This window comes from Podarcis erhardii (assembly GCF_964252035.2).
Source record: "Podarcis erhardii genome assembly, chromosome: 2".
Lineage (NCBI taxonomy): Eukaryota > Metazoa > Chordata > Lepidosauria > Squamata > Lacertidae > Podarcis > Podarcis erhardii.
In genome coordinates this window covers 26,963,871-26,991,570 of record NC_138498.1, presented here as the reverse complement: position 1 = coordinate 26,991,570, position 27,700 = coordinate 26,963,871, and the positions used below count along the sequence as shown (strand labels likewise).

At 44.8% G+C, this 27,700-nt stretch overlaps 1 long non-coding RNA gene across 2 annotated transcripts; it reads right to left on the bottom strand.

Annotated features, from left to right (window-relative positions):
* Positions 1-9,521: 9,521 nt before the first annotated feature.
* On the bottom strand, positions 9,522-27,324 carry LOC309335138. 2 transcript variants are annotated; one of them, XR_014153385.1, is made up of 3 exons: positions 27,174-27,324; positions 11,196-11,345; positions 9,522-9,834 (listed from the first exon to the last, which is right to left on the bottom strand). It is a non-coding gene; the product is annotated as an uncharacterized lncRNA (long non-coding RNA). The 2 variants fall into 2 exon arrangements; XR_014153386.1 differs by lacking the exon at positions 27,174-27,324 and adding an exon at positions 22,487-22,630.
* Positions 27,325-27,700: the final 376 nt, after the last annotated feature.

Here is a 27,700-nt window from a genome sequence, read left to right as displayed (position 1 = left end):
GGTACAAAAGCACCAAGTCCTGTTTCAATGAAGAGGAGCTGGCCTTATCTAGTGCCCAACCAGATTCTTCACTGTCATTCCCCAGATGCTGGTTAATTTCAGGCATCTTGTGCCTGACTTAGTGATCTAAGATCATTGACTCAGAAAACAGGAAAGGTCAGGTTGACTAACATCCAGCCCAGAGGCATTAGACCTCACAGCCAAAATAAACAGACGTTGCAGAGGATGCAGCCTCCCGGAATATGATTCTTATGTCGCAAGAGAGAAAGAGGAAGATTCGGAGGGAGAGAGGGAGAGAGAGAGAGAGAGAGAGAGAGAGAGAGAGAGAGAGAGAGAGAGAGAGCAGACAAGCAATAGGATATGATGTGATTTGTCAAGCACGTTCCTGCCATCATGAAGGAAAAATGAAGTTATCCATTTTGAGTGACTTCTCTGGGAAACAGATGGTGGTGGTAGCTGGGTGGATCAAATTGGGAGCTGGAAGAAGACAGGGCTGAACAGAAAATTAAGAGGATATGGCACAGGGATTGCTTTTGTTAATTAAGAGAAAAACACACAGTAATCCTTAAGAGATCCAAGACAAATAAAGCATCTTTGTTTGGGGCAAAAGACGTTGGCTTTTAATCCTCATTGAGCAACCTGGGCCAACACCCTCCTCCTCCTCCTGTGCTTCTGAAGGAATGTTGGCCATCCCAGCAGAGCAGGTGGGAGGCACCCCAGACAGATCTGCAGAGAGGAACAATTCCCAGGGCTTTTAGAGCATGACTATCATGTTCTGTTTGTGCAGACAAAAGGGAATGCAGGTGTTTTCCTAAGTGGAAATGCTGCTTCTGAGTCATTAGCTGCCTGGTAGAGAGAAAAGAGGTGCTGGAGTCCCGGTAGAATCTGGTCATCATCTCGGGCAAAACAATGTGGATCATCATTTTCAGATGCACAATTGTAACACACTTGTTGAGTATTTTACAACCCTGATCTCGTTTGTCAACATATCTCTTCAGTGAAGTATTTTTTTAGAGATGGAGCAGAGAGGTGGAATAATCACGGCTTGCCCCAGGCAACTTGAAGAGTTAGAACGGCAACCCTGGCTTCAGTTTCACAGAACCCACCCTTAATCTTTCTGAAAGCACCTGGGCTATTTTGTGGGTCCGCCTCTCCCCATATGAACAGATTCAGACCCTGCAATCATCATCGGAGGCCCTTCTTTGTGTGCCTCCTTTGTGAGAGGTCCAGAGGACAGCAATGTGAGAGCAGCCCTTTTCTGCTGTTGGTTCCCCACTTATGAAATGCTCTCCCTCAGGGATGCTTGCCTGACGACTTAATTACATATCTTTAGGCGCCAAGCAAAAACATTCCTTTTCCCCTAAAGGTAAAGGGACCCCTCACCATTAGGTCCAGTCGTGGCCAACTCTGGGGTTTATTGGCCGAGGGAGCCGGCGTACAGTTTCCGGGTCATGTGGCGAGCATGACTAAGCCGCTTCTGGCGAACCAGAGCAACACATGGAAATGCCATATACCTTCCTGCTGGAGTGGTATCTATTTATCTACTTGCACTTTGATGTGCTTTCGAACTGCTAGGTTGGCAGGAGCAGGGACCGAGCAATGGGAGCTCACCCTGTCGTGGGGATTCGAACCGCCGACCTTCTGATCTGCAAGTCCTAGGCTCTGTGGTTTAACCCACAGCGCCACCCATGCCCCTTCCTTTCCCCCTAGGTCTAATTTAATTGACTAATTGAATGATCTGTGGCCTTTTAAATTGAGAAGGGGGTGGTTTTGTTTTTGTTCCTTACTATGTCACATTGGCACCATCTCTTGGGGCTCCTGGATGCCAAGGCACCCAGAATATTTTCACTGGGGTTGCCTGGCTGGGAGATGCAATGTGTCACATGTGTGACATTGAATGATGCACTGAGGTTCAACAAGGCTTGTCGAAGCTGCAGAAGGGTCCGACGGGGCTCATTGCACCCTTCAGAAGGTGTGCCAGGCCCCATGGGGCCCTGTTGTGCCTTGTGACATGATGCATGTGCTGCATCGGGAACATTTCTAAGGCTTTGAAAGGAACACAAGGCTATGGCCATCCGAGTGCAGTCATCACCCGAAGTATCAGAAATAGCAATGCAAGAGCCACAGTCAGGGGAGGAGCAAGGTGGGGTGGTGGGGGTGGACTCCCCCGGGTGTAATCACCGAGGGGGGTGACATTCGGTGCACTCCCTGCCCGCGACTCCTGCCTACCCCGAGCTGTCGGGGGAAGGGGAGCAGTTGACTGCTTTTCGCTGCTTTGTTTTGACAGCCCTGCGCTCACGGGCTGGTGGAGGAGGCATGTAGGCAGGGAGAGGACGGGAAGAAGGAGAAGGAGAAGGAGAAGGAAAAGAAGCAGAAGAAGAGGAAGAAGAGTAGTTTGGATTTGATATCCCGCTTTATGGCTACCCGAAGGAGTCTCAAAGTGGCTAACATTCTCCTTTCCCTTCCTCCCCCACAACAAACACTCTGTGAGGTGAGTGGGGCTGAGAGACTTCAGAGAAGTGTGACTGGCCCAAGGTTACCCAGCAGCTGCATGTGGAGGAGCGGGGAAGTGAACCCGGTTCACCAGATTAGGAATCTACCGCTCTGGAAGGAGGCAGGCAATCAAACAAACAAGTGGAGGGTGGAGGGAAGGAGAGAAGCAGAAGCTTTCTCAACTCAGGACCCTAACCCTGCAACAGCTTTGGTCAATCCTTCCCTAAATCCTTCCCTCAACCATTCCTGGCAATGACAATGGGTAGATCACAGCCAGTCTTTTTATACTGTGAGTAGATCACAGTCTCTTGGGAGTCCAACTAGATTTCAATGTGTATATGGGGTGTGTGTGTGACCTTGCTATGCCACTGGCCACAGTAAGGTCCTTGGAGCAGTAGTTTGATGCTCTGCCCCCTCTTAGCATGCAGCCATAGCTCAGCAGTTGATTTGACTTAAGCATTTATTTCCTTTCACAGCAAGGATTGGCCAAAGGTCTCGCTACCAGAGAGCTATGCTCAGGCTCCATCCGACAAATTAATTTATCCGAAATCATTACTCATCTTCAACTCTCCTGTGGCAGATTGGAATTGCTTTCCCACACAAATGGGCTTCAGAAGAAAATCTATGGCGTTGTATCATTCTTTGATCATGAGCACAGGGTGGGTGTGAGCGGGCTACAAGATAACTAATGAACAGCCTGGGTTCTTGATTAACCATCATTAGCAACCTGGATGTCTCTAGGCATTCATAGCTGTGAGGCGATTCCGACATTACCTGTGGGAACTGCTGCAACTGTGGCTGCTTCCCATGTTGCTCTGGCAACAGTCATAAGGAGCAGCCGTGTGGGTCAGGCAGATGATGTGGCTATTTCACTTTGAGTCATCAGTGCTTCTCAGTGGCTGGGAAGTTGCATAGCCCCGCGCAACTGTTTACTGCAGATTCTGTTGCCAGCAGTGTAAGAAGAAGCAGTTTCAACAATGTAACTCCCTTGAAGATTGGGTTTGACATATGTACAGTCATACCTTGAGTTGAATGCGCTTCGGGTTGAGTGCGTTCGAGTTGCGCTCCGCGGCAACCCGAAAATAACGGAGCGCATTACTTCCGGGTTTCGCCGCTCGTGCGTGCGCAGATGCTCAAAATGACGTCACGCGCATGCGCGGAAGTGGCGAAACGCGAGCCGTGCATGCGCAGAGGCACCGTCATATCTTGTGTTCCATTCAGGATGCAAACAGGGCTCCAGAACGGATCCTGTTCACATCCCAAGGTACCACTGTATTGACCTCTTTTCCCCCAATCACAAAATTGCTCACTCTACAACCTAGGCAGCCCCTTTTTGAATGCACCCATGGCGAACGCATTTTTTTTTATTATGATTGTCACCAGATTAAAGCAACCTTCCCATCAATTAATTATAATTTTAAAATCATTTAATTAGATCATAACTTAAATAATTAAAATATTACAATTCATGGGCAGGATTCACCTAACAAACTTAGCCAGTGGAAGCTCTGCACAACAGGGTTTCCCTCCCCCTCTGGAATTGACACAAGGGGGGGGGGTGTTGAGAGAACCCCCAGAACAGCACAAGGCTGGGGAGGAAATCATTCTGTCTGGAAAGCTGATATGCTTGCACAGAGAAAATGTTTGTCTTAGTGTGACATTGAATTCTCCCCATAATTATTAATTTTAGCCCATTAACCAATTGATCAATAAATTACTTCTGAAGGGGAAACAAAATCTACACATACCTTGTTTCTAGATGATACACACGTGTGTCACCAACATAGAAGTGGTATTTCCTTATGCTGGTGAGACAAAGGTGACCTGCCTCTTTCAAGGACTAAACTAGATGTTACTTTCATAACATAGCAACCAGCTATGTCGGTGGCTTTTCATTATTCTGCTGCAAGTGCAGGGCACTCTGATTTCTACCTGGGCCACAGTTTGCAGAGTGTAAGCCAGGATCCCAATGGAAATTGCTCCTCCACATGGCTAGCATGCTTGGGGAGGGAAACTCCCATTGGTGTTAATGGGAGCCCCTCCCCACTATATATATATGTGTGTGTGTGTGTGTGTGTGTGTGTGTGTGTGTGTGTGTGTGTATAGCCAAACGTGGACAATTTTTGTGGGGATTGCAGCTCTGGTAGGGAGAGTTATACATGCCCTCTCTGCAAGCTATGGTCCCAGTAAAAACTGGCAGCCTCCGTAAACAGTGTTTCCATGTTCTCTGGCTTCTGTCACAGTGTCCTGTCTGTTGCACCAGAAGTGGTTTAGTCATGCTGGCCACATAACCTGGAAATCTGTCTGTGGACAAATGCCAGCTCCCTCACCCTGAAAAACGAGATGAGCGCCACACCCCATAGTCACCTTCAACTGGACTTAACCATCCAGGGGTCCTTTACCTAAAGATGCTTCTATGTGATGTGTCCCCCATTCTTCTGAGCCTTGTGGATTGTTTTGCAAACAGCTCCAGAAAACTACCCATAATCTTCTGATTCCCCCACTTCTATATGTGCAATGGGACCTTCTGATGATAGACCTACATTGATAGTGAAATGAATAATCTTTTAATGTGGGAAATCTTGCAACACCCCAGAACCTAAAGGATGGATACAGGACACAGAAAGACGGGAAAATGTCTTATATTGAGTCCTTGGTCCATCCAGCACAGAATGGTCCGCAATGATTGGCATGGGCTTTCTAGGGTTTTAGACGTAGCACATTCTCATTCCTACATGGAGATCCCAGGGATTGAACCTTGTGCAAATGCTATACCACTGAGCTATGGCCGTTCCATTCCTGGAGGACCTTCTGAAGCTGGCAGCCTACACACTATGACATACCCTCCAGCATTTCTCCAATGAAAATAGGGATGCCCTATTCCATAATAATAATATTAATAATTTTATTATTTATATCCCACCCATCTGACTGGGTTGCCCCAGTCGCTCTGGGTGGCATCCAACATATACAAAAACATAATAAAACATTAAACATTAAAACAAACCTTCCCTGTACAGATGTCTTCTAAAGGTTGTATAGTTACTTATCTCCTTGGCTTGGCGGTCGCATAACTCCATACCCTCCAACACTTCTCCAATGAAAATAGGGCTGTCCTAAGCTAAGGAAAAACAGGACATTCTGGGATCAAATCAGAAACCAGGACAGCTTTTGTAAATCCAGGACTGCCCCTGGAAAATAGGGACACTTGGAGGGTCTGAGCTGGATGTTTCTTTCCCTTCTTGAGGCATTTGTGTTGTTCGATTTGCCTTCATTGCCAGAGTAATGTGGTTCCAATGGCTAGAACAGCTTCATAGTTCGTGACATGGTGTTAGTCTCAGACTCTCGTTGGCTTTCTGAAATGCCATTTTGTTTGCCTCTGTTTTTGGCAGTGTCAAGCCAGCTCTCAAGGAAAAGCTTGTCATAGCTTGAGAACGTGGTCTAATGAATAATGAGGAGACCAGCTTGCTGGCATAATTGCTCCATGTTTATATTTGAAATGGGATAGCATGCTTCTACTACGATCCCACCATCCCAGACCCTTTCTCTACCTCCCCACAGAGATTAGATTTCTAAATAATCTAGGACATTAGAGAGAAATCAGTAGCTGATTAGCCATCCCACTTGGCTGCAATCACACCTTTCAATATTAATTATCCATTCCTTGAGTCTGATGACATTGAACATTGGCGGCAAGGACCACTCAGTGTTTTGCATCATCAGTCTAAGACAATGATTTAAAGAGACAAAATAACCTGGCAAGCAGGAAATGAGAGCTCATTTGCAAATGTGATTGGAGAATCCAATCAGAATCTCCAGTATGTACATATATAGCCTGTGGTGGGTAACCCAATTCACTAACACCACTTTGTATATGAAACACAGCAGGAGCTATTGCATAGTAGACTTTGTAAATGTTTCTGGACACATCCTCCTTAGACAGACCAAGTCCAGCTAAAGTCAGCACCATTTTGCACTATTGGAAAACCTATAGGAGCCTACTCCTAAAGGCAATGGTCCCTTCAGCCACCCTAGTACATTTCTGAGCACAATTCAAAGTGTTGGTGCTGACCTTTAAAGCCCTAAACAGACTCGGCCCTATATACCTGAAGGAGTGTCTCCATCCCATCGTTCAGCCCGGATGCTGAGGTCCAGTTCCGAGGGCCTTCTGGTGGTTCCCTCACTGCGAGAAGTGAAGTTACAGGGAACCAGGCAGAGGGCCTTCTCAGTGGTGGCGCCCACCCTGTGGAACGCCCTCCCATCAGATGGCAAGGCAATAAGCAACTCTCTTACTTTTAGAAGGCGTTTGAAAGCAGTCCTGTTTAGGGAAGTTTTTAATGTTTGATGTTTTATCGTGTTTTTAATATTATATCGGGAGTCACCCAGAGTGACTACGGAAACCCAGCCAGATGGGTGGGGGTATAAATATTAAATTATTATTATTATTTAAGCCCTCCCCCAAGTTGATTTGCATTGCCATTCAAATAGTTGTGTGCACCACATCATGTGATTGATTATGCAGGGTGGAGCTTACTTCCCCACCCCCCATTTTATTCAAGTTGGCACCTCTGGGAGAACCTGATGCTCTTCTCTAATGGTGGGGGAAAAGGAAATTCGCACAAGGGAGCACGACACATATCTACAACACACAATGATGCGATGATGCAAAAGAAGCCAACTTATAACAAGTTTTGTGTGGGTGCATGAGAACTCAATTAAAATATGGCTAGAGACGCTTAAGTGTGACCAAGAGCCAACAGCTGGGTTGAAAGCCATTAAAATCTCAACTTGTTGTAGAACTAAAAACACTGTGCTTTATAGGCTCATTAGGAAAAGGGACTGGCCACTCCAAATCCAGTCTCGGCTATCATGCTGTACCAATTCTCCATGCCCTTCGTTATTATATCAAACCGGAGGAGAAATGTTAGGTAGTTCAAGGAGAATCTTGGCTTGTTGAGACTTCTTCTCAAGCGGCTTTTGCTTTTAACAGTGCAATCCTATGCAATCAGTGCAATCAGAAGTAAGTCCTACGTTGTGGCAATTGGACAGTAGGATTTACCATACTTTAGTAACAAGAAACAGTTCACAATTATGGATCAGTAGAAATAGTGCTCCCCCCCCTTTTTTTTAGATGCACTCTGCTCAAGTGCTTTTGCTTGGCTGGAATGTGTCCTTGAATTCTGATCATGTTTTTTGCTTATCTGGATGGATGATAGAGGATGCATGAGATTGCGTAGAGACAAATGGACTGAACAAAGGTAAAATGAGCATCTGTGTAGCCCTGGAAGGTTGTTCAGCAGGGAATGCAGCCTTTGGGATGAAAAATGTCTCCCACCTCTGCATTCGTGTGTTTGTGGTTTCAGCATCCATGGCTGAGCGGCTGTTCTCTTGCTTTTTGTTTCCTTTCCTCCTCCTTCTTTTCATTACTCTTGCTTTAGATGCTATTTTCCGTGGTGCTATTTCTTTTCCTCCTCATTTTAAAATAAACATGGCAGTATTTCTTATATCTCAACTTTTTCTTTTATTTCTTATATCTCAACTTCAATTGTTTGAACTCATGTTTTTTTAAAAAAAATGTTTTCTTGTCTTTTTTAAAATTGTTTTTCATATTGTAAGATTATTGTCAAAAGGCAGTACAAAAATCTTTTAAGCTGTGTTGTCTATTAATGTTGCCTCTGTTTTTATTGTATTGTCATTGCACTACTGTTTTGTAATCTTCACTGGCTGAAGGCACCCAGAGTGTTGGGTTGCATCTGAAGGGCATGGAATAAAATAGTTCAGTTAATAAATTTTTAATTTATTACAATGGTACCTCGTGTTACAGATGCTTCAGGTTACAGACTCCGCTAACCCAGAAATAGTACCCCAGGTTAAGAACTTTGCTTCAGGATGAGAACAGAAATCGCGTGGTGGCGGCGTGGCGGCAGCGGGAGGCCCCATTAGCTAAAGTTGTACCTCAGGTTAAGAACAGTTTCAGGTTAAGAACGGACCTCCAGAACGAATTAAGTTCTTAACCCGAGGTACCACTGTATATCTATATTCTGTCCTGTTATGCATGGTTCTCTCTTGTGCTATGTAATCCTCATAACAAAGCTGTTGTTAAGCTGAGAAAGCATATGACCAGCGGCGTAGCTAGATGCTCGGGTGCCCGGTGTGCCATGTGCGTCCTGCAGCCGGGGGCGGGGCGTGCTGCGTGGAGCCTCTCTGTTGCCTCCCCCTCAGCTGTAGGGCAGCTCAGGGAGAGGCGGTGGGCAGATGCAAGCCCCACACTGCCGTTTCAGGGAGCGTGGAGCCTGCAGGCATCCAAGCCACCATGTCACTCCCAGGAGAGATGCATGGTTGAGGTGCACTGCAGGCCCTGTGGTGAGTGCCACCCAGCATTTTGTCACCCCCCCCCCCCACTGCGTGCAGGGCCGGATTTAGGTTTGATGAGGCCCTAAGCTACGGAAGGTAATGGGGCCCTTTAAATGTCCAGCTGTCGTTTGTCAACAACACATTGCTGCTGTTTTTTGTGTTGAATATATGCTATATGGTAATTTATGGACCTAATAGGTATCTAAAGCCATGTGCACATTCAGAATGTAGGCACCCTATATATAGAAATGAACAAGCCAGTGATATTTTTAGGGAGCAGGCTAGTAGGCGGGGCCCATTACTCACATCATAGGAGTCTACACAACACAAAACACTGTTGCTGTATGTAGGTTTAATTTTATTTGTTTTTTATCTTAAATTTTGGAAATGTACATCCAGGTTTTTCCCCTCTACAAGAGAGTGGGGCCCCAAGTCATAGCTTGTTTAGCTTATACATAAATCCGGCACTGACTGTGTGTGACTGGCTCAAGGTCATTCATTCAGATTTCTGGCTGAGTGAGGATTTGAACCTGTGTCTTCCAAGCCCTGATCTAACACTCAAATCGCTATGCCACACTGGCTTCTAAATAGTGTATGTACACCTGTGCCAATAATAGTCAGGAAAAGGATTGCCATTGTCTTTTAAATAGGAAGAATTCAGCTTGCTATTATCCTTAAAAGGCAAACATGGATTTATTACAATGTGCTTTGAATTGGCACCACAGGTCTATATAGTACTAGCTGTTTATTGAAGCAATGCATTTCATTGTTTGGAATCAAAACAACTTCAATGTCTGGTATTAGAAGGGCTAAAAGCAACTTAAAGCACTGCATGAACTGTCTAGCATTGATTCTTCCAGGATAGGATATGCGATCAGGAGGTGAATTCCAAACATGCAGAAAAATAGCTTGATATGTTCCATGCCGTCACTGTTCACTTGACTTAGGAGGGGCCTGTGTTGAAGTGTTGCCACTTGAGGATTTTGCCTGGAAATGTTCAGAACCTTTTATTTCACCCTGTACATTGCTTTTTTCTTGAGGAAGAGTTCAATCTGAGTCTTTGTGACAGCTGCAGTTAGGTTTTTAGAAAAAATGTTGGCCGGGATTTTCAGCGATCTTCAGTAAACTGACATCCCACCCCCAACCATGAAGGGGTCTTGGCCTAAAATCTAGAACAGCTCCATCCCTTCTGCTCTGCTTGTAATATACACACCTTGGTAAATTGCCGCTGAGTCAGGACTAGCCCACACTTAACTTTTGCCCCACACTTTCTAGGCACAGATCCATGCTGTGCCTGTGTGCGTTCTTTTTATCCTGGTGCTTTCCCTGTGAAAATTCAAAGCAAAATCAGAATGCAGTCGTACCTCGGAGGTCGAACGGAATCCGTTCCAGAAGTCCATTCGACTCCCAAAATGTTTGGAAACCAAGGCACAGCTTCCGATTGGCTGCAGGAAGTTCATGCAGCCAATTAAAAGCTGAGGAAGCCGCGCTAGACATTCGGGTTCCAAAGAACGTTCGCAAACCAGAACACTCACTTCCGGGTTTGCGGCATTCAGGAGTCAAACTGTTCAACTCCTAAGGCATTCGGCTTCCAAGATACGACTGTATACAGTGGTACCTCGGGTTACATACGCTTCAGGTTACATACGCTTCAGGTGACAGACTCCGCTAACCCAGAAATATTACCTCAGGTTAAGAACTTTGCTTCAGGATGAGAACAGAAATTGTGCAGCGGCGGCACAGTGGCAGCAGAAGGCCCTATTAGCTAAAGTGGTGCTTCAGGTTAAGAACAGTTTCAGGTTAAGAACGGACCTCCAGAACGAATTAAGTACGTAACCTGAGGTTCCACTGTACAGGAATTTGAGTTCCCCATGGAGTGCTATTTGCTCCAATTCAGTGGAGCAAATGGGGGAAATTGCTGCGGGGGGCGGGGGGGGGAGTGGCCAGAGTTGGACATGACAAGTGTAAACCTGTGCCTAGAAGCGAGACACAAAAGGAAGCCTGGATAAGACCTCAGTTACATTTGGCAGCTTTGCCCAGAAATGTAAAGGGATGAGGAAGATCAGGGAGTCGAAACTCTATCCTATGATACAGTTCCTTGTATCTTAAGGGGAGGTAGATACCAGGGTTGGCATCTGCGTGACAGACCTCAACACTTGGAGAAGGGCATGGGAGACTTCTCAACTTGATTTCTAGCTGCACCGTAAAAAATTGGGACAAACATTGGAGGTAAACTGACAAAACGGTGTAACCCCATGCTCTGGAGCCCAGATTCCATTCCCAGCTGCTTGAGCAGGACATCTAGAGACGGGATGCCAATAACTTCAATCTGTTTCACTCATCCTTACCTTTGCATATTCTGTGTTGCCAACCATAGAAGGAAGGAGTCATTGTTACTGACAAATGTGCTGTTAAGTGAAGAGGCCTTGCCTCAGCGGTGGCTGCCGCCGGTACAGAGACTGGCTATGTAAGCTAACCATTTGCGCAGGAACCTTTTCCTATAAGGGAGAGAAATAGGTTTATTGGCATTGGAAAAGACCCAATTCTGGTCCCTTCATCCCCTTCCTTTGCTTCCCTCTCTTGGTCCATTTTATAAACAGCATCCTAATAATTTTAAAGGACTCCAATGGAGAAATAAATAAACCACTTCAACCTTCACTGAAAATAATTCTGCTTGAATGAACTAAGAGCCTGCTGATTAGTATTTTAAAGGTTTTAGTAATAAGGGGTGTATTCTCTCCTGCCAAATGTTACTTAGCCATTTCGCTATTCAAGTCATGAAAGCATGCTTTGGAAGCAACTACCACCCGATTTACTGACCCTGTTCGCACATAATGCTAAGCCAAAATATGGCTTAGTGTGAATGAGAATGTGTGGGGCCCCAGAGCAAAGATCACAACTGCTGTGTTTCTCCTGCTCCCCCCGTGCACTCCTTCCAAACCGCCATCCATTTTTTGCTGTCTCCTGTTCCCCCTCCATCTCTCCCCCCAGGCCCCCCCTACACATGTGAAATTAATCCGAGGGCAAGTTTCCTACCCCTGCTGTAAGATGCCATGGAACTGCCCTACCATCGTTTCTCTGTTGTAGGTAGCTAAGCTATCTCATTGGTTTCTCAGGGATGGTGAATCTGAATCAGGACTCACATGGAAAGTGGGGAGTTCTCTGTGCTATCTCACACTTCTAAAGGTGGAGATGGAGAAACTTCCTTAATACAGTGATACCTCGGGTTATATACGCTTCAGGTTACATATGCTTCAGGTTACAGACTGCACTAACTAACCCAGAAATATTTCCTCAGGTTAAGACTTTGCTTCAGGATGAGAACAGAAATCGTGCTCTGGCGGCGCAGCAGCTAAAGTGGTGCTTCAGGTTAAGAACAGTTTCAGGTTAAAAAGGGACCTCCGGAATGAATTAAGTACTTAACCTGAGGTACCACTGTACTACGAGTGGTATGGCCAACAAAGGGCACCCACGCATTTGGGAGTTACTGATGACATATTTAATGGGAAATGCTATGTCTCTTATCCGCCCCCCACCCCAAAGTACAATTGTAAAAAAATAGCATATGGATGATATAAATCTGCATTAGAACTGTATGCACCAAGAAATTCCACCAATGTGAAACTCTTGGGGTTCCCCTTAAAAATCCCCAGAGGTTCTGCTTGAGGGGAGACCCTTGAAGATGGTGTAAACTTTGCTTCAGCCAAAATTTCAGTGACAACTCTCCATCAATGAATAGGTTGCTTTTAAAGTATGGACACCTTCAGATTTTTCTTTCTCTTTTTGGGGAGTGTTTTTTTGCAACACATCATTTGCAGCACACCACTGACACAATAACAGTGTATTAATGGTGGATTTATACTAGATGGTCCAAATACTGTATGCTGATGGGAATAAGATGTAACTTCCTTGCCTGTTCCCACTCCTTGCAGAGAAAAACTCTGCCTAAATTATGTAAGATTTATGTGTTTTCTTTTACATTCCAGCAAGCAAGAAGGATAAGTATTATCCTTAGGCTGCAGATAAGGAACAGTGAAAGATCTGTCAAGAGATTCAGAACACTCTGTGCAATATTACCACCCCAATTAATTAAGTCCTTAAGCCCTGATACTGTCAGGACTTCCACTCTTCTGAGATGCTGCCGGCCTTGTGCTCCTATATCTGTCAATGGGGAAGCTGTTCAAGCTTGAATTTCCTGTGTAATCAGCTGCAAAATAAAGAAAGTGAAAGGATGTCTTCTTGAAAGACTAGTCACTGTTAGGGACTTGGTGTTCTAGTAGATAATCTGTTGCACTTGGACATCCAGGGAACAAATTGACCAAAAGCTCATCACAAGAATGTGAATAGAACCTGGCATTATCAATTCAAAGGCCCTGGTTCAGCATACCGTTCTCACACCGTCCAATTAGATGTCTATGGGAAGCCTGCAAGCAGGTTCTGGGTCTGCATCAGAGATGCAAGGAGTCAGGAATGGCTCCTCTGCCACCCTCCCTCCCTTGTTGGTTTGAAACACTTGATCACCTACTCCTTCAGTGTCACAACTTCCAGGATGGCTTATGATTAACAGCAGAGCAGGACACACACACACACACACACACACACACACACACACACACAGAGGCTGGGGCGATACCTGGTTTTCAACATCGTGATATCTCACCAGCTAAACATCACAATATATATATCACCAATATATCACGGTGTCTGAAATAAGGATGGAGATATGTAGAAGCATCGGCTGGCTTCACGGCTTTTCCCACATTGTTATTTTTGCATGGCACACACACACATACACACATCATGATTCACGATAATTGCCAGGTCAAAATTATGAGACTGTTATCATGATATGGACTTCAAACTGGCTTTGGACGATATATTGATATACTGCCCAGCCCTAACACACACAGAGAGAGCACTGGATCACCCAGACAGGACTAACTCATGGCACATACAGGTTGGTTGCAGAGATCAGACACACTTATATATACTACATTCCAGCCTTAGAAAAAATGCCCCATGTTGGTGTGGTTTCATATGAAGTGACCCCATTCACCTTTAGCACGTTGGTGAAGATAATTCACTTTTAGGAGGATTGGAGGGGTGGCACATTTCTCCAAACTCCTGTTTGCAATGCAGGAGGAAGAGAGTTTTACAAAGCAATTTTTTTAAAAAAAACATAGCTTCAGATGAGAAAGGAAAACATCACTTTCATTCTCGGTAAAGAGGATGTAATAGGTCATCTTCTCCTATCAAGATCAGATTCCTCTCTAGCGTGTCAAACCTGGAGATTGTTGTTTGCTTTTCGAAGCTGCTACATTTGGGATTGATGTGGCAAAGGGCATGTTTTCTGAGTAAAGAAGAGTGTAAGCCTCAGCCAACGTTTTCATGGAAAAGAGGCAACAAACTTCAGAGTTGCACCAAACTCTTGAGGGTCTGAATGATACTGAAGCGAGACGGTAGCAAAATGGTCTGTTGCCTAATATTTAGGTATTATGTACCAAAAAAAGCCCTGTAAGGTAAGCAGGCATTATTATCCCCTATTTTGCAGATTGGTGTTGGGGTTGAGAGACTGCAACTTGTCTAGTGAGTTCATGGAAGAGATGAAATTTGAACCAGGGACTTCCTTACTCATAGCTCAGCCCTTTAACCTTCAGGCTGCAAGGGTAAGCACCAATCTGGACTGTCACAATGTTAAGAAAAGGATCTTAACAGCAAACAGCAAGTAAGATTTCCCCTGGATTGTCATTTGTTCTGGTCTATCAATAAAGAGTGGGGTTTCCCTGGGAAAGGAGTGGGGCAAAGAGAATACCACTCAGTCTAGAAAGCATAGGCGCCGACTCCATGGGGCCTGAGGGGGCCCGAGCCCCCTCAAAAATTTGTTTGGGGGGGCTCTGCCCCCCCAATAATTTAAGAAAATTTTTAGTTATATTATGCTTTGTAAAATCACAAAATTATGTTGGTATTTTTTATTTTCCTTGTTTGACGATAGTTACCTTTTAAAATACATTCAGTAATGAGTTAAAACAAAGCCACTCCCGATCTAGAGAGGGGGTGGGGTTGCGGGCTCTCGACCCATCAACAATCTCGCGGGGCTGGCATCAGCCCCGCGAGAAGTGGGGATTCCCCCTAGCTCATTAATATTCACCACCCACGGCGGCAGCCAATCGGCTGCCACAAAGGGCGGGCCCTCACAGGTTCACTTAAGGTCGGGGCAACCCGGGGCTCGCCCCTTTCGTTCCCCCAGCAGCAGCGGTTTGGAGGTCTTGGCCCCCCCCAATATTTTTTATAAGTCGGTATGGGCCCCCGCCCCCCCAATATTTTTTATAAGTCGGCGCCCCTGCTAGAAAGTGAGGGTCAAGTGGAAAACTTCTTGGCCCCGTGCTTTTTAGGTATGGCACAAGTGGAAATGTGGATGAGCTCATAGACTTGAAAGGTGTTTGAGGGCCTCTTGGATATAAGGCAGGACCAGTGTATGGCAGGGCAGGACCAGTGGCCCAGCCATTAGGCAGTGTAAGCCATCTGCCTCAGTTGGCAGATGCTAGGAGGTGATAGCGAGGTGCCCACTAGTTTCTGTACATAAAAAGTAAGTGGGTGGGTGCCCCTTTGTCCTTCTCTCATGACAGTAAAATGTTTGGGGCTGGTCCTGAGATCAGATCATCACCAACCCTCAAACCGATCAACACTGACAATCTTGTGTCCTAATAAGGGTTTGGTAGAACATGTGGGAATGTTCAGGGAGGCAGGAGAGGATATATTGTTTATTAATATTCTTTCTAACTTGTGCTAGCAAGTTCCTTTACTTAGTAGAGTTTCACATTCCCATTTTGAATGTACAGCAGAAAGCTGGTTGCAGGCTTGTTTAAGCCTCTCAATATTAGGTTCCTGGTAAGTTCCCTTATATCCCTCTTAAAAGAATAAACACGCCATAATCTTGTGTAAAGTACAGTGGTACCTTGGGTTACATATGCTTCAGGTTACAGACGCTTCAGGTTACAGACTCCGGTAACCCAGAAATAGTACCTCGGGTTAGGAACTTTGCTTCAGGATGAGAACAGAAATCGTGCTCTGGCAGCGTGGCGGCAGAGGGAGGCCCCATAAGCTAAAGTGGTGCTTCAGGTTAAGAACAGTTTCAGGTTAAGAACAGACCTCCAGAACGAATTAAGTTCTTAACCCGAGGTACCACTGTATATAAAAGAAGTTTACTCACATCATCAGTTCACAGTTGGATCCCTGAAGGCGGACTTAGTTACAAAGTATATACATGTGGATCTATCCCATATGGAGATAGTCCCAGTGTCCTCTTTTGGCTGGAAGGCAACAGAGCATCTCTAGCTAAAAGTTGCTGCTCTAACGATGGAGGAAATCAAAGAGAGGAGGTGTGCTGCTTGACTTGCCCTTCTGTTACCTGGACAAATAAGGTCATGCCCCCCTGTAGTCACATGCAAAAGGAAGTATGTCCCAGCCAGGAGGAAACAGGAAGTTTTCAACTGGCTGGACCAAACATTCTCCTGCATGTCCATTCTAGGAAAACAAGGAATGTTGTACTTGACTGCTACTTATGTATCACATCCCACAAAACATAGTACAACTTTCAGGCTTGTTTGTTTGTTTGTTTTTTACAATAAAACATTCATGCACCCTGTTTCTCATGCGAACTCCTTTTCCCACTTCAGAAATGGCCAGTCATTCACTTCAGAGTGTGGCTGATGTCATGCTAATCTTCCTTGCCTTTCAACCATTCCCCACAACACTGGCTTTAGCATTGTTTTGTATATACAATTTTGAGACGTCAACTCAAAAAAATAATCTCCGCAGCATTTCGCTCCTCTGCCTTTTCCAGAGAATGTGCTCACACATTTTTGAGTTATGAGATGAGATCTATCACCAGGAAACTCCTATGCAACTCCCCCTTCACAGAGATGGCTCATCTCTCAACCCTTACCTCTGACGAGCTGTCTTCTCAGACTGAGCTCACTTCCTTCCTATCCAGTCTTACCCCTGATTGCTATTGGTTTTGGCACTACCGCTTAGGGGCAGGCAGGCAGGTTTCTGGAGCAGGTGCATCAGGATTGATTTCCTTGCCAGGTAGAATAATCTGAAGCAGTTTCAGCAGCTGCCATAGGTATGCGGATCTACAGGGGATATATTAGTACCCCCCCACCCCTGTGTACAGATTTACCACCTTTAAAACTGCTTCTCAGGCGCGGGAGGCTGAACCCTGTGAAAGTGTCAGTGTCAGAGCATATTGGGTCAGAAAGCCACCTTTGGCACCATCCGAAAGTCCTTGACATGTTGGGTTACAACACAGATAAAAACGGATAGCAGAAAGTGTGGGAAAGTCTGCCAGACTGATTAGGCCTGGCCTCTCTCCTCTGCCTCCCTGCGCATGGTCTCCCAGGAATGCTTGCCTCGTTGTTTGCACTGAGTGGTTAAAGTCCTTGTGAAGAATGAGCGGCATTCCTCAGGGACCTCACAGAGGTGATTTATGAGCGCGGTGTGTAGGAGCTTTAAGGTGGATGAGGTTTGACAAGATGGCTGCTTTTTCTATTTGATATTTTTCAGCTGTCCCCATTGGCAACTGAGCAAAGGAAATAACTTGATGAGAGTATCTATGGTCTGTGAGGTGTGTGCAGCCCTTTAAAATCTTTTGTTACTGAGTCTAATGTTTCCTTTTGTGTTTGTTTTCTTGAATGGTGAAGAGCACCTCCCATTTTGAATGGTTTGGATGGTAAGAATGAAATGTCATCCCATTGCCCTGTGTTCTTCCCCTGACTTTGGCTACAGGGCACCATTTTCCTTCTTTGCTCTTAGCCACATTTGCCCTGACAGAGTGATAGAGTGCTGATGACATCACAACACCACATCTGATCTGATAACGTTATGAACATCTGTGAACAATGCCACATGCCATCACAGGCAATCAGATTAAATGGTGCTTCAAACAAGGTCAAGGACATTGCAAAAGGAGAAAGAAAATGGCACTAATAAAAAACAGTGGAAAATATTTGGTGCACCCTAATTCCTAAAGGCATTATTGCTGTGCTAGTGCCAAGTCTACCTAGGTATGACAGAACTATGTTAATACTTCTAACACAAAAAAATGAAAGTCTGAAAGCCTGTATTTCAGTATATAAAGATTTACTGGCTTCTTAAAAACAACAACCCTGCTGTGTGTTCATAAATATTACCTTTGCACTTGAAAGGCAGAACACTATCAGTCTGCTCTGCCATATGTTCTCATTAGAAAGTTCATTGCACAGTTTATCTTGGGATTATTTGGTATTGATTAATAAAAGACACCGTGAACTTCAAATGTATGTATATTTAATGGGGGGGGGGGGAGATGATGATGATGATTATTTTAAAAAATCTGGCAGATGGTGTTTTTCAACCTTTCTTGAGATCATTCCAAATGATCTGGGTTTGTTTGCTGACAGGATTTGTATGTGAACTAATTCTAGGGTGATGGGTTTGGATCTAAGGGACTCTGGAGTTAACAGACAGATGCCTAATGAACACTCAGCTGTTTAAAGCAGACAAAACCCACTAACTGTTTTTTATAGTTGGAAAAAAGGGACCTATCTACACATGGGCTCCCAGCCTGAGGTGGGCTGATGGTGCGGTCTAATGTTGGGCGCAAGATTCAGTACGTTGGAAGCTGAATCCTGCCTCTGGCAGTGCTGGCTGAGAGCCGCTCAGATCAACATGGGCATTCAACTTCTCAAGTGACTAGCAGTGGCTGCCATTGCAGGTTGTAAGATTACACATTGAATTGGCATCAGTCTTAATAGTGGTGCGAAACATAAGTTGTGTTTTTTTAAAACAGCAGCAACAACAAAACATAAAACAGATGTGCCTATCTGTTTTTCTTTGTCTGGCGAACCCTGGAAACAAATCCCAGCTTTTCTGTTTCAGATATTTAGGATGCAGCTGCCTAGCACTTAAACAAGAGATGAGATGACCATGCAGCGGATGAGAATCTCCCACTTCACTTGCTGCAGGAACTTTAGAGGACAAATATAAGTGCACTGTATCTACACTCAGGGCTGTCTTTACCCTGAGGTGCAAGGGGTGCGGGGCACCCGGGCACTGAATTCTGGGGGGGCGCCAGGCGCCTGCCACTAGAACCGCTTAATCTTGCGCCACCTGCCTGCTAATGCCGTTGCAGGGAGAGCTCTCTGGAAAGTCTCGCTCACCAAAGCTGGGAGGAGGGGGAGTGACAGGAAAGAGGGAGAGACAGACAGAAAGAGAATGCGCCTATGTAGCGACGGGAGTGCGCATAGGCGCCGGAACTCGTATATGTGCGCTGACCAGGGCCCTCCCAGCTCCTTGAGAAATAAGTTGGCTTCCACAATGAAAGGCTGCCTGAGATGACTCTCCCATTTATGCACACAATGTCCGCCCGTCTCATCTTTCAGACACCTCTCTATGACCGTAAGCGCACGTATGGAGTCTTTACACTGACTCCCAATGTGTTCTTTGTCATCTTTAGAAAAGCTGGTTTAAAACAAAACACACACAAAAAGACTCCTTTTGGAGCTGCGCAGGTGTGAGCGCTATTTATCAAATGATAATAGTGACATAAGGCATAATAAAAGTTAATTTGGGGGCTAAACTGGGTGGATCTTTGCACCCCAGTGGCACATATGCTAAAGACGTCCCTGTCCACACTACAGCTGAAATACGTTTGATGCACATAACTTACGTTAAGCACATAACTTGCAAGCAATGCTTTGGAGGTCGGCCTACTAGAGTGAATGGGGCATTGACCCACCAACCTCGTTCCGCTTTGCCTGCCTTCCTCTTTGCAACCACCCTAGGTGCATGGTACTGACTGTCAGCTTCCTACTTCTTAGGGTTCACCCACACTAGCCTTTTGTCCCCGTGCTTTCCCAGTCAGTGTGCCCTTTTCTTCTTCTTTTGCCCTGCCATATTCAGAGTTATCCGACCCCCGAGCTGTCTGAAGGCAATTGGAAGCTGCCCAGAGTGGCTGGGACAACGCTGTAAGATGTGTGGGGTATAAACAGTAAAATTATCATTATGGAATGGGACGTCCCTATTTTCATCGGAGAAATGTTGGAGGGTATACAATTTGGGTTTTCCATGCATTGTCATTTGCTCTGATTCAGTGGTAAAGAGCAGGGTTATTTTGTGGGGAAAGTGCTGTGGCAAAAATAAAATAAAATATAAAATAAAATAAAATAAAATAAAATAAAATAAAATAAAATAAAATAAAATAAAATAAAATAAAATAAAATAAAATAAAAATAATAATAAAATAAAATAAAATAAAATAAAATAAAATAAAATAAAATAAAATAAAATAAAATAAAATAATAAAATAAAATAAAATAAAATAAAATAAAATAAAATAAAATAAAATAACACAAATGCTGTCAGACATGGATCTGGAAAGCCCAGACCTGTACCTAGAAAGGCAAAGCCTTAGTCTTATCGATGACACCTGCAATGTCAGGGTACAATTCAGTAGAGGAGAGGATGGAGGCAAAGCTAGAATTTTAGTTGGATCTCACTGTCACTGGCCCTAGCTCCACCTACTGGTAAGGCAAGGTAAAGGTCAAGGACCCCTGGACAGTTAAGTCCAGTCAAAGGTGACCATGGGGTTGCGGTGCTTATCTCGCTTTCAGGCTGTGACGAAAGCTAGAGCACACGGAAACACCGTTTACCTTCCCGCCACAGCGGTACCTGTTTATCTACTTGCACTGGTGTGCTTTCGAACTGCTAGGTTGGCAGGAGCTGGGACAGAGCAACGGGAGCTCACCCCGTTGTAGGGATTTGAACCGCTGACCTTCCGATCAGCAAGCCCAAGAGGATCAGTGCTTTAGACCACAGCGCCACCCGCGTCCACCTACTGGTAGCAACCTCGCCTTCTGCCCTAGTAGTCCCAATGGGCACAAGCCCAGTAAATGCTTCTGTTATGGGGTGGGGGAATGCTGTGCCATAGAATTGGCAAATTTGATAGCATTTTGAAAGATTCCAAATGGATTATAAGCACTCAAGAAACCACTGAATGGGGATGCTTTAGGGATAAAATACCTGTCTCAGGTAGCTGGAGGTGAATTATTCAAAGGCGCCCGGACAGCATGGGAACTAGAGAGTTAAAGCATTCCCATCTCCTTTGCATCACAGCTTTGATGTCCTCTCTTGATTAGATGTTTGCCTACTCCTGTGCAGAGAGTTTGGGCATGAGCTACTGTTGACACTCGATGTTTAGCTATGGGTAAAGTTTAAACAGCACTTATCACAATTGTGACACCTCTGGAAGGCTACACTAGTTTAGCAGAATGTTTCATGCCACCACCTGCTTTGAATTTTGTTCCTGTCCACCTAGCTCTTAAAGAAGCAGGGACATAACTGGGAACTGCGCTGGGCTTCCTATCATTGGAGGGCCAGGGCCATTCCCTATCTGTCTTGCTGGCTGATGCCCATTAAGTTTCCCATAGGAAGCAGCTGTATACCATATCAGTTCGCAGACCCTCCAAGTGGCCCTATTTTCCAGGGACAGTCCTGGATTTACAGAAGCTATCCCGGTTTCTGATTTGATCCCAGAATGTCCCGCTTTTCCCTCGGACATCCCTATTTTCACTGGAGAAAAGTTGGAGCTCTTTACAGTGACACCTCGTGTTACGTACCATCCCCCTTATGAATGCTTCAGGTTACGAGCTCCGCTAACCTGGAAGTAGATGCTCCTTGTTGCGAACTTTGCCCCAGGATGCAAGCGGAAGTCGTGCTCTGGTGGCACAGCAGCAGCAGGGAGACCATTAGTGAAAGCACGCCTCATGTTACAAGTGGTTTCTGGTTACGAACGGACCTCCAGAACAGATTAAGTTCGTAATTGGAGGTACCACTGTATAGGGAATGGTTTTTTAAAAAAATGTTTAATGTTTTATTATGTTTTTTAATATGTTGAAAACCACCCAGAGTGGCTGGGGCAGGATGTAAATAATAAAAATATTATTATTATTATTTGAATGGATGTTCCTATTTTCATCAGAGAAACGCTAGAGGTTATGGCTTAGTACTGTGGCAGTGGCTCTCCAGGGCATGGGTAGGCAAACTAAGGCCCGGGGGCCGGATCTGGCCCAATCACCTTTACATGAGTAGAATGTGTCCTTTTATTTAAAATGCATCTCTGGGTTATTTGTGGGGCCTGCCTAGTGTTTTTACATGAGTGGAATGTGTGCTTTTATTTAAAATGCATCTCTGGGTTATTTGTGGGGCCTGCTTGGTGTTTTTACATGAGTGGAATGTGTGCTTTTATTTAAAATCCATGTCTGGGTTATTTGTGGGGCATAGGAATTTGTTCATTCCCCCCGTTTACCTTCCCGCCAAAGCGGTTCCTATTTATCTACTTGTACTTTGATGTGCTTTCGAACTGCTAGGTTGGCAGGAGCAGGGACCGAGCAATGGGAGCTCACCCCATCATGGGGATTCGAACTGCCGACCTTCTGATCGGCAAGCCCAAGAGGCTCAGTGGTTTAGACCACAGCGCCACCCGCATCCCATTCCATTATTATGGAATAGGATGTCCCTATTTTCATCAGAGAAACATTGGAGGTTATGGCTTAGTACTGTGGCAGTGGCAGTGGCTCTCCAGGGTTTCTCCCAGTCTTACCTGGAGGTGCTGGAGAATGGACCTGCTAAGGATGCGCTCTGCTGCCAAACCATAACCCTTCATCTGCAGGCCAAGATGGCTTGAGCTCCCTTGTACTGAGACTGCAGCTGTTATCTGTTTTGCTATATGAGATTTTTGTTTTAAATTGCTTAGAAAGCAATGCCCAGAGAGAGAGAGACATTATGAGGAAGATCAACAAATTCGATAAAGAAATAATAAATGAAATGAAATGAAAAGCATGATAAAATCACACGATTTTAGGGAACAATCCAAAGCCAAACTCCACTGGGAAGAGTGGAATTTGGAATAGGAGGATCTCTGGCTCAGCCTGCTGAAGTCTCTCACCCTAGCTCAGCCAAAGATGCACTGGCAGAAGTAGTCTGTTCTGGCTCAGCCAAAGCTGGCTGAGCTGGGTCAGGATTAGTCCCCCAAAGGGGCATGACAGGGGCGTGGTGGTGGGGAGGAGACTTACCCCCCCCCGTGCCGGATTTACGTATAAGCTAAACAAGCTATAGCTTAGGGCCCCACTCTCTTGGGGCCTCCAAAAAATTTTAAAGGAAAAAGCCACACCTGGATGTACATTTCCAAAATATACGATAAAAAACAAATAAAATAAAACCTACATACAGCAACAGTGTTTTGTATTGTGTAGGCTCCTATTTGTTATGTGCAAATGGCTTTAGATACTTGTTAGGTCCATAAATTACCATATAGCATATATTCAACACAAAAAACTGCAACAATTTGTTGTTGACAAAGGACAGCTGGACATATAAAGGGGCCCATTACCTTCAGTAGCTTAGGGCCTCATCAAACCTAAATCCAGCCCTGCTTACCCCTGTTCCAAACTCTGTTCAGCTTGATCACGTTCTCTAACAACCCAGCTGAAGTTAACACTGACAAAAAGGAGGGTGTCAGTCAAACTCTATTTTAAAGGCTTGTTTTCCCTCTGCTAGGCTCAGAGTGGCTAAGCTGGCAGTAGCCCCTCTCCTGAACCAAGTGTGGAAGAGGGTGTGAATTACCTTGGTATAATTTACCATACTCTGGAGTTATTTACACTGACAACTTATAGTTTTGATTACTGTGTTAGAGGCTTGCGTGCTAATTTATGGATGATATACAAGATAGATGGAGCATCAGTGTATCCCCCCCCCCCTTTTAAACTCACACCGAATAGCGTTGAACTAATTGAATTTTATGCACCAGCTAGTAGGAATAACAATTAAAAAGGCAACGGAACATAATTGCATCACCTTGAAAGCTGGTGTTATATTGGGCCAAAAAATGAAATGAGCTTTAGATATGACAGTCCTTTTATCTGTCATCTGATAGCAGAGCTATTCAGGGTATTAAAAGTTTGCCAAAGGAACTCTGCTGAAAATTAATCCACGTTTGTCATCGGTGAGAATAATATCCTGGCTTTATTGCCTGGAATAAACAGAGTACCTGGAGTTTATGCTTTTGGTTTAAATGAGGTTAATCAAGAGTAGAGAGCAATGTATTTGAACAGCAACCCAGAAAAAAAAATTGCTGAGAAAGAGGTGAGACAGGAATGGAAAGTGGTCAAACTAATTGCTTAACAGCATTGGCTTATCTTACTGCATATAATTGTGAAACTACAAAGGTAGCAACATTTTATTTTTTTTTAGATATCACCTTGAAAAGATACCAATGTGCAAAGGGGGTTGGAACAGAATTTTAAAGCAACTTCACACTCAACCTTTGCTCTTTTTGTTTTAATTATCAACATTTCTTGCAAGTGAAGCATTTAATGAAACATTTAAGAGTTTAATGAAATGGATCAAATCTGTATTGTAGTAAACCCATGCCAGAAGTAGCCCCTTGAGGTGTGGCATCAGTTAGAAGGTTTTTTGAAAAAAACATCTTCCAATGGGCAGCTGGGATTGCATAGAAATCTAATTGGTCTCTAGTTCATGAATGCTTGCAGCATAATAAATTGGTTAGTCTCTATATATATCTGTATATATGGGACAATTCTAAAAAGCGAGTGATCCTCACTGACCTGGTGCAAAAAGATCTTGTCATCTGGAGGAGCCCTGACTTCCTAGATAAAACACTATAGCCCCACACACCCTTACCTGGGAGTAAAGCCCACTGAACTCAGTGTGGCTTTCTTCTGAGTAGACATTTATTTACTAGAGGCAAGTCAGCAGCACCAGATGACCCCGGAAATGGATTTTACCCATGCCTTGCACAGCCAGGCTGCCGCTGCCGATGGACCCTGCTCCCCACAGCAACATCTGAAGGCCCTGATCCACTAGGTGTTGGGATGGATTGCACCCTGCACCTTGAGGAGCCAACAAGCCCAGCATTGGCGGCAGCAACAAGCAGCTCCGGCTCGCCCAGCCCTACCCATTGCTACCCCACCACTGCACTTATCTGGCACGGGCTCTACTAGTCAAAACACTCCCTTTCCCACTGGAAACAAAGCAGGACTCCTCAAGAAAATACATGTGGCAAAAAGCAGCACTAGGCCCTGGCGGGCTGCCACCTTACCCACTTGTGATTGGCCAAGCGGATAGCCGGCCAATCAGGATTTTTAAAATAAAAAAAATGATTTCCCCACATCACTTCTCATTTCCTTCTGTGGTCCCCTAGCCTCATGCTGTGGCACCCCCATTTACACAATTTTTAACTGTGGCCCCCATGGAATATCCCAGGGCTCCCGGCTGGGAACCACTAGATTAGATGACTCACCCCTCCCCCTCCGGGTCCCTTCCAACTCTACAGTTCTATGATCAGGATTTATTTATTTTTTGCAGCCAGACCTTGCTGAAACTCAGTTCTGGCACCTCTCAGGTGGGCACCATTGCAATTCTGAGAGAACAAGGGAGGTATTCATGGTGAGTTCCCACACCTTTTTTTCTAGAAAAATAGCACTGTCAACGATTCTCTATACAGTGGTACCTCAGGTTAAGTACTTAATCCGTTCCGGAGGTCCGTTCTTAACCTGAAACTGTTCTTAACCTGAAGCACCACTTTAGCTAATGGGGCCTCCCACTGCCGCCACGCTGCCGGAGCACGATTTCTGTTCTCATCCTGAAGCAAAGTTCTTAACCCGAGGTACTGTTTCTGGGTTAGCAGAGTCTGTAACCTGAAGCATATGTAACTGGAAGCGTATGTAACCTGAGGTACCATAGTATTAGGTTTTATTAAGGGCATTGTTTTTTATATCTGCGACATCACCCACTCGCAACATCTGCCTGAACCACTCTCAGCAGAAGCAGCTGCATCGGAGGGGTTTTGGAACGCTGGTGCAGGATATTTTCTTCATGCCAAAGCATTTTAATAATAAGGCGAATACCAGCAATACAATTAACCTGTGTGGTTCTCTATCATCACATATTGTCCCCTCAAGAAATGACTTGGAAGGCTTTAATTATGTTATGTGCCTTTCCTTTCAACCCTTAAAAAAAAAAAAAAATCTTTCCCTCAGTTCCCTTCGGGATGGGGGAAGGGTCACAAATTCTCTGAAGGCTCTTTGTTTTCCTCGCTCAGGTATTAAATTGATGGCACAACAATCTTGGACTACGTTCGGTTCACTTTCCTGCTCTATCTAAATGTAGTCCTTGTATTACCTTCCACTCCTCCCGCCTCCCTCCCTGCTCACCGTTCTTCCACCAAGTGTAAATCTTATGCAGGGCACCTAAAGAATGGACTGCACAGGAATGTGATAGAACAGAGACAAATTGTTCAAACTGTGTGAAGAAGGGGGGTAGAAAAAGAAAAGAGGGAGGGGGAAAGAGGATGAAGAGGGCAGCTGGGAAAAGAAGAAAAGCATCCCTTGTCAGTCGAGGTTCTTTGGAGATATGTGCAGAATAGCAAAGTTATTTTTTTTTAATGGGTAAAGGAAAAAAAAAAATGGAAAAAAATAGAGCCTTCCAACAAGAGCATGGTTTCGCCGGCACAGTGGCCTATACAGAAAGGTGACATTTGAGAGAACAATTGCTAGGCTGTTCCTCCATGCCTGCTGCTATGAAAGAGGCTTAAGAAAAGGTGTCCTTGGACTAGAGCTAATAGTCATCTTCATCATTCCTTCCTTCATGTGCTCTCTTAGCAAGCACTGCCTTATGAAATAGGGGCACACAGCTAATAAACAAAGAGCTATAAAAGATCAGATGGTGGTACTCTCCTGCCTCACTTCCCTGCTGCTAGAAGGACGGAGGCAACAGCTGGCTGACCGCAATTGCTGCTGGCATTAACCCCCAACCTGGTTCCATTTGCCCCTTAGGCCTCTCTACCTGTAGGACTAGCACACTCAGGTCTGTTAAGCTTGGCGCTCTCTTTTTCCTCCAGGTTATAAATCGGCTTATCAATATAGTTCATTAACTTGGTAGGGATTGTGCTAGTTCTCTGTTTGCAATGGGGTTTTGTTTTTATTTTCAGTTCCATCATTTGAACATCTGCATCCCACCCCCTCCTTTTTGTCAAAGTTGGCAATCTGATGCCTGGGAAATGTGCTATTGATCTACTAGCTGTGGTGAAGGCCTTGCTGGCTCCTGGGAGTATATGCTGGAGACTCCACTAGCTGCACTGGGGCCATGACAAAGTTTGGTTGTGAAAGAAGAAGAAGAAGAAACCAGTTGAAATGGCATCTTCCTATCCCAAAGACTGGACAAGACCTGTAAGGGAGTGAGCCCAATACGTCATGTTTCAAGATACGTACAGGAAATGCTGGATGTTCAACCTCAGGACCTCTTCGTTGAAGGACTCTGTATGCTTAAGACAAACCAATGCACTGGCTACTTAACCCGGATATCTGAAACACATTTCTTTTCTTCAGAACTGCATCAGAAAATACAACGAAGTTCATGAAACAGAAGGTAAGGAGAAATAATTAAAAGCTTGACAATGAACAGAAGACGACACTCTTGTCTTCATGTCCAGATTACTTTGTGCTGAAAGCAATATTGTGAGCCCAGCTTCTGAAATAGGTCTTCACCTAAGGAAACAATTATTTGAAAACTGAATGAATGTTAGCACTCCTGGGTTATTTCCCTAACTGGTTAGAAACTCACAAATATGCTTCAGGCATTATGGGTATGTTGACAGGTGTGTATTTTGTACACCGAATATATAAAATTGTGTGTATGTGTAGAATCATAGAGACCAAAAGAGGCAGGGAGCCCCCCCCCCCAGTGCAAACCTATCTATTGATTAAGGAATTGTGATTCAATGTCTCTTGGGTATTTA